Consider the following 10870-nt stretch of genomic DNA (forward strand, 5'->3'; position numbering starts at 1 on the left):
TATGTCCTGTCAGTGTCCAGTACAGTTACTTAATGACACTCATACTATTTCAATGGTTGATGTGTTTTTTTTAAGAATAGAATAGATATAAAAGAAAACAATCTCAATAAACTATATTTATGTTACATTGTGATCGATTAAACTTTTTCTTGTGTTGCGTACCATTATTCATTACAGTAAGCACGCTTAATATTCTTTATGTAGATTAAATCTGTAGTACCTCCGCCTCCATCTAGCTGCGCTACCTCCTTTACCATCACTGCCACATTTATCGTACTCTCTTTACCATCACTACCACATGTGTCCTACCGTCGTCACCATCACTACCAGCCTTTTGTTTCAGGGGCGTTAATTCAACATTAGAATGTCACTTTAACTTGAAATACATTGATTAACGACCTTAGATCCTATTGCCATGATCACTGTTGACTCGGTGGCATTTGCGTGACTGAAGTGTCTGTCAGTCCGAACAGCGCTTCCGTCAAATGGTCGAGTTATGGAGGCAAACTTAGCTCGGAACTTTTAAGCGATCAATTAATGTGTAAGCTATCCCTTCCCGTGTCGGATGTTGTAAGGTGGGCGTTGCTGAAGTCTCTCTCTCTATCGGGTTTGACGTGGGTGTTTTGTTTCACTCGACTTGATGGCCAGTGTCACCTTGTACTGAAAGGTATAAATAAAGAAAATATTAGGCGGATCGGGTTCGATACAAAAAGTTTAATTTCTCTTGTAATGTATCTACATGTGTAAACATATTCTAAAGATGGCTCGGTAGCTGAGTGTTATGGGGTATGTGTGTGTGTTTCTATGGTGACGGTGGGAAGAGGTTAACCATGCCGTGCATATGATGTAAGATAAGCGGCATTGTCGTCAGCGGTCTTAGGTAGAAGAGACGACTCCAGAACGCCAGACTGAAAAGGCGTGTTTTTGTAGAGAGTTAAATTTTGCTAAAAATATCATTTTATATTATTTCTAAGGTCTACTACATTTATTTCATTGTACTTCAATTCTCTAGAGAGTTATTGGTCACAAAGAGGCACTAGGAAGAGGAAGCATTTGTTTAGAACAAAATACAAAATTGTTCCATTGCTTCTTCACACACTTTTTATTTGGACTGTCTGCATTTCCATTTCATTTCTTTCAGTATTTTTGGATTTCTACGTATGCTCGCCAGTTCTTAGTCCTTTAAAAAAAAACGAAGTTCTAATTTGATCCGCCCTACAAACATTTCCATCCACTCAAATAAACACTATGGAGTGGATACACCAACACAATGTCCAAAAATGGATCATCCATTAATAACAAGCAAACAAACTGTTTGTTTTACACCCCCAATGGCCAGATCCTTTCCCTTATGTCCACAAGTGACCACTAACTTTCACTCCTTCCTAGCAGACGTCCTAAATAGGTGAATGGAAAGTGTTATTTTCTACTTTCTGTTTTATAGTAGCAAGACACATTCATTAAAGTGGTGTCAGGTTTAGCGTTTTGTTGTCTTATGGACGCTGGTTTTATAACTCTACGCCAGATGTTGTTCGTGGTTGGATTTTGATATTAGTTCTACACCAATCTTTTCTTTACCTTTCCCCATTCCCCAGGAGAGCTGTTCAGGCACTACCCGGTACTGATTATTTGACAAATTCAGTCACAGTCTTTTGCTGTCCTCTGACAGGCTGAGCAGGGTAGGCAGGCTGAGCAGGGTGAGAAGGGTGAGCAGGCTGAGCAGGATGAGTAGGGTGAGCAGGCTGAGCAGGGTGAGAAGGGTGAGCAGGCTGAGCAGACTGAGCAGGGTGAGAAGGGTGAGCAGGCTGAGCAGACTGAGCAGGGTGAGAAGGGTGAGCAGGGTGAGAAGGGTGAGCAGGCTGAGCAGACTGAGCAGGGTGAGAAGGGTGAGCAGGGTGGGTCTATCCACACTTCATGTCACTGACCTTTTTTTTTTCTTTTGAGCCGGCACAGTACCCTGAACTTTAAACAAGAACTGATAGGTCTTGTATCCTTCCGTATCATTCAGCTTGATCTTTAATGAAGTTATTTTTTTCCAAACATAATTTTTGTCAAAAGTATCAGAGTCTAAACTGTAGCCAGATTGCTCAATGACGAAGATACCACAAGCATTTTTTTTCTTTACTCGATCTAGTTCAATAACTCTCACCTTATTCATTAATTAAACTCAACTTATGCCTTCAGATTCCTAGCTCTATTAAGTAATTGTTTTATGATTTAATACACACAAACACTTCGAAACTGGTAGAGTAATAAGACAATACTAGTTCTAATAAAAATCTTCATTACGGCGCTACACACACATCTTGTGGAGGCGCGGTGGCTGAGAGGTAAGCTCTTGACTTCCGAACCAGGGGTCCCAGGTTCGAATGCTGGTGAAGACTCGGATTTAATTTCGGGATCTATGGGCGCCTCTGTGTCCACTGTTAGACACCTTATTTATATAGGTTAGTTATTTTAGTTATTTAGCGACGCACCATAGTAGACGCATATTGAACGGGACTAGTGACGTTTGGGATATGTTGGGTTAGAGACCGGAAAATCAGTTAGCGTTAGAACATTCCAGGGTAACGACGTGTTTAGTGACAGAGACTTCTACTGTGGCCTTTTATCATAATAAATATATATTAACTTGTTCATCATCGTTGACTACATCTCTTCACCTGTTACAATCGATGTGCCAGTTCTTGTTTGTGTTGTTGGTCAACTACACGTAATACACCCGAACAATTACACCCAAACGATTGCAGAGTAATTGGTTGACTTCAAGACAGCCTGAACTAGCAACATCACAGTGGCGACCCCGAACCTCGAAGCCGGACCCTTGATGAAGCCGAACATCGAACCGGACCTCGAAGCAGAACGTTTACTCAGGTGAGGGTCGTGCACTCGAAGATATAAGATTTCATCGGAGTACGGCTGAACACAGCAGTATCGCAGAGTGACTTTGTTCTAGATCTACATGCAGTCGTCGCCTGTTTGATCGCACGTTCAACGAGCCGTTAACTCAGGGTGACCTTCGTCAGGACAGTAATCATCGTAACGTCTGGTCTACTTAACCAGTATATTATCAAAGCCTGATCTTCATATGCTGAATCGACCTACAACCAGAGAAACCGTTCATTCATAACGGGTGAGAGATCGTTAGTGAACCTGTTGGACATATTTTTTCTTCGTCATAGGAGCCACATCGAGTATCAAGTTTTACCTCGTCAGTTTCGAGAAGGACAGTTTGCCCGCTGTCAGAAGTATTGTGAGTACTACAAGTTTGGTAGCTAACTAAATCGAAATCGCTCTGTCGTCTTACCCTTGGAGAGATTCTTGTGGAGCAGTTTGCTCATTGAACCGGTTGCTTGCCACGTTTATAACGGTCACTGTGTTTAACCTTTGGAAGGTTAGTGAAGTAATCTTTATCAGTACTGAACATTGATCTATCTAGTATTCGTCGGTCTAGACCATACCTAGACTTGTTAGCAGTGAAGTTGTGGAAACAGCTACATCCACTTAATTTCGTTGAAAACCGTTAATCGTCTAACGGAACGTTGTCGGAGGTGACCTTGGTTTCACCTAGTCTACATTGGACAGTTTGGTCTATTGAAGCAGAGTACAACAGCAAACTTCGTCGTACTACCGGAATAGCAGCAGAAGCAGTGAACTATTTTAGAGAACCGTTATTCGTCAGCCCAGATCAAGTCATCGTCAAGAAAGTCGTTATTCGTCAGCCCAGATCAAGTCATCGTCAAGAAATTCGTTATTCGTCAGTCGTCCAGATCAAGTTGTCGTCAAGAGACTGTTATTTGTCAGTAGTCATCTACACAAGTCAAGTCATCGCCAGAAGAACCGTTAACATATTCGTCAGTAACTGTGTACACAAAGTCGTCGGAACTACACATACGGTCATCAACAGTCGTCGAAGGAACTGAAACATTTTGCTGTGGCATATCAGGACATCTGTGGCATTACGTGGAATACTGGTAGCACCGGAGAACAGAGTCAGAACTGGAAGAGAGGCAGTGGAATTTGTTGTGATCTAGCATATTCGGGAGTCCGAACAAAGGGATCTTTCTTATCAAAAGCTAAGTGCCATTTTTCTTATTAGTATATGTTTAGATTGCCCTTAGAAATAGATTTTGTCTAAATTTGGTACGTTAGCCTGAGTAAAATCAGGTGGTGCGCCTTAAAACCCGTCGGGGTAGAAGACGTAATTTAGATGAAAAGCTATATTATACGTTTAGGATTGTAATTTGTTTTGTTTGTGTAAACGTCATATCCGTTGTTGCCTGGTTACTTCGTGACGTTATCATTGTGTGCCATATTGTCATATCCCAACCCATAGCGATAGTCTCATTTTAATTATTTCATTTGTTTATATTATTTTAAATTATTTATTTTTATTAATTTAATTAGATCTGTATTTTTTTTCACTTAATGATAGAAAGTGCGGGTAGGATTCTTTCATTGTGAATCAGACTAAAATAATTTTAGTTTGAGCGGTTAAAATCAATTATGATTTTGCCATGAGAATAATGCCGAAACTGGCTATGTAGTCAAACACTATCGTCTGGCTAAATTTAGATCTGCAAATTGTTGTACATCTCTTTGGTACAATTTAATTATCTAGACTCTACTTTGAAATATTATTAAGTTGAAGATGAATGAAGGTAGTACATTCTAGATATATATATCTTGTTGAAGATATATTTGACACTGTATACACATATTTGTTTCGCATGGTGAAATAGAACCATAATCTACTCTAGATCTAGACTCTAGACAGTCTTTGAATTTACTCTAAACACTTCACTGTGACTTCAGTCATACCAGATTTTGAAATTGATCATAGTTATTCATACTAGATCTAAAAGTCATAGTGCTCTTGATAACTATAGATCTAAATGGTAATATTATACATACTATAATATACTAGATTTAAATTTGTGTGTAATACTGGACCTAATATACAGATTTGAATATAACCATAATAACTCAGACTAGATTTATACATTTACTAAATCTATAGATAGAGACATATCATTTAAAATTTGTATAAAAGTGTGGAAAAACTTAAATATAAAATAAGTTTAAAGTATAGCCATAACTAATATAGGCCAAGTAAAAATATATATAAAATATAAAACACAATGGCTACATCATCATATGTGGACCTTAAGGAGGTTAAGGAAACAGCTATGCAGGATGGAAAGGCCATGGAGTTAAAAGGAAAGGACTTAGCAGCTTATGTACAGCAAGTTGTGAAGGAGGAAACAGAACGTCAAAGACAAGAGATAGAAAGACAAGAAGAACGTCAAAGACAAGAGATAGAAAGACAAGAAGAACGTCAAAGACAAGAGATAGAGAGACAAGATAGGATCAGAAAGGAAGAATATGAGAAGCAAAAAGAGGACCGAGAACATGAAGCTAAAATGGAGAAGATGAGATTGGATGCAGCACAAGCCAGAGCCCAAATTGAACAAGGAAATAACACAAATAACTCAAATAATTATATCACTCAAAGAGACAACCCTAATTCGCAGACATGGCTAAAGAGAAAAATACAAAGTTTTGATGAACAGAAGGATGACATTGGTGATTTTCTGAAAAGATATGAGGCAAAAATGTCTACATTTAATATGCCTGAAGAAGAATGGTCTGAAATACTGATAGACTTCGTTCATGGTCAAGCTCTAACAATATGTCAAAATCATGACCATCATATTGATGATAGCTATCAGGTTTTAAAAAGAGAGTTATTGAACGCCTATGGTCATAATGCTACAACTTTTAGAAAGAAATATTTTGACAATATACCATCATTAGAAATAGAACCCCAAACTACCATTAATATGGAAAAGGATTTTTTCAATAAGTGGGTAAAATTAGAAAAAGTGAATAACTCTTATGAAGGATTAAAAAATTTTATTCTAGTGGACAACTTTGTAAATAAATGTGATCCTCAATTACAATCTTTTATTAGAGAAAGAAACCCAAAAACTATAGATGAAATAACAGAGATAATGAGAGTATACAAAAATGCCTATCCAAATAAACCATTTTCTGATAGGGATAAGAGCAAAGTAGATTTAATAGGATACACCAAAGAAAATGTCGATAGAAGTAGAAATAGAAACAGATCAAATAGTGGAAATAGAAAATATAGTGAAATAACCTGTTTTAAATGTCAAGGAAAAGGTCATATAGCAGCTAACTGTAGAAGAGGGAATAGTAGGTCTGGAAGTAGAAATAGATACAATGAACAAAATAACAGTAGATATAGGAGTAGAGATAGGAATGACAGGGGAAATTATAGAAATAGGAGTTACAGTAGGGAATACAAAAATAAAGGTACAGATAGGATATATTTCATGGAAGGAAATAGGAACAATTTTGCAGTGTACCCAGGGTTTGTAGATAGAATTCCGGTGGAATTAATCAGGGATTCAGGTTGTAACACCTTGGCAGTAAAAACTAAATTTGTCAAACCTCATTGGTATAAAGGGTTTACTAGGAAAGTAGAATTAGCAGATGGCACTGTAAGGGAATTTAAAGCTATAAGGGTATACATTGAAACCCCATTTTTCACTGGTTATTGTGATGGCATTGCAATACCAGAAATGAGATATGATATGTTAGTAGGAAACATAAAAGGAGTTAAAGAATGTTCAAGAAAAGAATTAGAAGACTGGCAAAACAAATACAAAAACATAAGACAAAATCATGAAAACATAGAAACACAAAATATAACAAGTATGATAATAACAAGATCAATGGATAAAAAAGATGAGAAACAGGAAAATACAATAAATGTAATAAGTAATGATAAAGAAAAAGAAACCAGTAATGTAATACAAATAGAAAATACAGATGTTAAGGAAAGAGAGATAGAAAATGAAACACAAAATAGTCTTGAAACACAAATATTTCAAAGTGAAAAAGAAACAACACCCACATTTGCATTAGAACAAATGAATGACAATATTATTGGGAAAATTTATTCGAGAATATCAGATAAAAACAATAATAATCCAATGGAGAAATTTTGCATAGAGAATAAAATATTGTTTAGACAAACAAGTAATGATAATAAGAAAATAAAACAACTTGTCTTACCACAGAAATATTGGAAAGATGTTTTAATCATGACACATGATAATAATTTAGCAGCACATAGGGGAGTAAAGAAATGTTATAGGAATTTGTCAAAACAAGTATTTTGGCCCAAAATGAAAGCAACAATCAACAAATACATAAACTCATGTGACATATGTCAAAAGAGATCGAACAAAAGTCTAGTGAATAAAGCACCTATTCAAGAAATGGATGAACCTACAGCACCATTTCAGAAAGTATCTATTGATTTAATAGGTCCTTTAATTCAAACTGAAAATAATAACAAATACATTCTAACAGTAATAGACATGTTTAGTAGATACCCAGAGGCAATCCCATTATCAAATACAAGTGCAGAAAATATCATTAATGCCATAACTCAAAAAGTAATTACAAGACATGGTATACCTAAAATTATATTGAGTGATCAGGGATCTCAGTTTAAGTCAGAACAATTTAAGAAATGGACTAAACAATACAATATACAACACATATACTCTTCGGTTTACCACCCGGAGAGTAACGGTTTATGTGAACGATATGGTGGATCATTAAAAAGATCACTAACAAAGATAATTCAGAACAATCAGAACAAGTGGGATCATTACATTAACTATGTACTATTTGCTCATAGAAACAACATCCATGAAACAACACAATTTTCACCATATGAAATAATACATGGAAGAAAACCCAGAGATGAATTAGATGTTTTTAAAGAAAATCTAATAGACAATGAGAATAAATTAAATAATGACAGTGAAACAACAATCACAACAGAATTGAAAGAAATATGGACTCAAGCATATAACAACAATAAGAAGTACAAACAAAGTACTCATGAGAATCTAAATAAGAAAAGACAATTGAAAACACTAGAAGTAGGAAACAATGTATTAATATTGATAAATGACCTGAAAAATAAAATTGGTAAACAATGGAAAGGTCCATTTAAGGTGATAAAACAAATTAATGATGTGAATTATCAAATTGAAATAAATGGGAAAATTAAAACATATCACATAAATAATTTGAAACTGTATCATGATAGAGAAGATGAGTTAATACAAAACATTCAGGAGGAAATAGAAAATAAATTTTCAGAAAGAGAAGAATGCTTGATGATAATAACAAATGAAAATCACAATGAAAATGATATTAAGGAAATACCTGTAATAGAAACAAAAGAGAATCAAACTTGGCAAAAGATTAATCTTAATAATCTAACTAAGGAAAAGTCAAAAGACATAACTAAAATAATACAGGAATACAAAGAAATTTTTTCCAGCATACCAGGAAAAACAAATATTATTAAACATGACATTAAAGTAACAGACACAAAACCTATCAAGCTTAAGCCATATAGAATACCGTTACATTTACAAGACAAAGTAAAGAAAGAAATAGACAATTTACTAGAATCAGGTATAATTGAGCCATCAACATCTCCTTATGCTTCACCAATTGTGATAGCCAAAAAGAAGAATGGAGATATACGGTTATGTATTGATTATAGGAAAATTAACAACATCACAGAATTTGACCCATATCCAATGCCAAATATAGAGGATATTTTACATAAATTAAATGGAGCAAAATTTTTTACTAAATTGGATTTAACTAAAGGTTATTGGCAAATACCTTTAACAGAAAATGCAAAACCTTACACAGCATTTGTAACACCATATGGTATTTTTCAATGGAATTATATGAGTTTTGGATTAGTAAATGCACCTGCCACATTTAATAGAATGATGAACATGATAATTGGAAACAAAGAAAATGTTATTTGCTATTTAGATGACATATGTATTTTTAATAATAGTTGGGAGGAACATTTGGTAGATGTAAAAGAAGTATTCAAAATAATAAAAGAAAGTGGACTTACAATTCAAGCAGAAAAAGTAGAAATAGGATTGGAGGAAATAATTTTCTTAGGACATAAAATAAATAACAACATGATTAGCCCTATTGAAGATAACATAAAGAAAGTACTTAATATTGAAATACCTACAACAAAAAGACAAATTAAAAGCATATTGGGAATAGTAAATTATTACAGAAAGTTTATAAAAAACTTAGCAGAAATAGTGAATCCACTAAATGACTTACTTAAAAAAGGAAAACCTCAAAAAGTAGTTTGTAATGAGGAATGTGTGAAAGCTATTGACAGAATTAAAGATGTTTTTAGTCATGAACTAATATTAAGACTACCTGATAAAGACAAAATATTTTATGTCACAACTGATGCATCTGGTAATGCTATTGGTGGTTGTTTAATGCAGAACTATGATAACTTACATCCTATATTATATGTAAGCAGAAAATTGTCAGAGGCAGAAAAAAAATATAGTGTCATTGAAAGAGAAGCCTTAGCTGTAATATGGGTAATTACTAAGCTAGAGAGCTATTTAATAGGAAGGAAATTCATATTATTAACTGATCATAAACCTATTCAGTATATACAGCAAAAGAGCATGAAAAACAGTCGTGTTTATAGATGGTTCTTAGCACTACAGGAATATAAATTTGAAGTGAAAGCTATTAGTGGATCTGTGAATATTGTAGCTGATTTATTGTCTAGAATGACATTGAAATGAAATAAGTTTGTAAATAAACTATGAGTATATTGATTATGTAATATATATTAATATATTGACACCATTTATATGTTATGAAAAGGGGAGATAAGTAAAGTTGATGTTAAGCATTTAAAAGTAAGTATGGATATTTTTTTTTGTGTGAATCATTTCATATATCATTGATGAAAGTTAGTTCTATGGAAAAGGGTGAGTATAAAAGAAAAATGGACAAAAGCGTATAAAAGGGTGGTAAGAAGAAAAAATTTATTGATTGTGTAAATAAAGTCTATAATTGTTTTTTGAAATATTGTATTTTATCAGATTACTGCCAGTGAAGAACACTTGTGATGTATGACGTGCCCATAAGATGCCACATTGTCTTTTATGATGAACTGTGTACCAATGAAGATGATTCTGGAATGTTATGAACTGTTATGAACATTGACATGAATATGAGGAACTGTCAAGATGAAGATGTCAAGATGAAGAGATCAAGATTTTATGTTTGTGGTCTTCCCCTTAAATTGAAAATGCCCTTGTAAGACTTGACAGTAGTGGAAAAATATTGACATATTTTTTTTCAAGGGGGGGAGGAATCTGTTAGACACCTTATTTATATAGGTTAGTTATTTTAGTTATTTAGCGACGCACCATAGTAGACGCATATTGAACGGGACTAGTGACGTTTGGGATATGTTGGGTTAGAGACCGGAAAATCAGTTAGCGTTAGAACATTCCAGGGTAACGACGTGTTTAGTGACAGAGACTTCTACTGTGGCCTTTTATCATAATAAATATATATTAACTTGTTCATCATCGTTGACTACATCTCTTCACCTGTTACAATCGATGTGCCAGTTCTTGTTTGTGTTGTTGGTCAACTACACGTAATACACCCGAACAATTACACCCAAACGATTGCAGAGTAATTGGTTGACTTCAAGACAGCCTGAACTAGCAACATCACACCACCCAGCTCTAATGACATTAGTTGGGGAAAGGTAAAGGCGGTTGGTCGTTATGCTGGCCACATGACACCCTCGTTAACCGTGGGCCACAGAAACAGATGACCTTTACATTATCTGCCCTATAGATCGCAAGGTCTGAAAAGTAAAACTTTACATAGATCTTATGTTACTTTAGCGTTACACATATGGAAACATTATAACAATAGCAAACGA

The 10870-nt window shown here is 34.8% G+C and overlaps 1 long non-coding RNA gene across 1 annotated transcript; it reads left to right on the forward strand.

Moving 5' to 3' along the window:
* The first annotated feature begins 2429 nt into the window (after positions 1-2429).
* Positions 2430-10500, forward strand: LOC129926413 (uncharacterized). Its single transcript, XR_008778072.1, has 2 exons — positions 2430-4661; positions 10011-10500. It is a non-coding gene; the product is annotated as an uncharacterized LOC129926413 (long non-coding RNA).
* Positions 10501-10870: the final 370 nt, after the last annotated feature.

This window comes from Biomphalaria glabrata, chromosome 5 (assembly GCF_947242115.1).
Source record: "Biomphalaria glabrata chromosome 5, xgBioGlab47.1, whole genome shotgun sequence".
NCBI classification, from domain to species: Eukaryota; Metazoa; Mollusca; class Gastropoda; family Planorbidae; genus Biomphalaria; species Biomphalaria glabrata.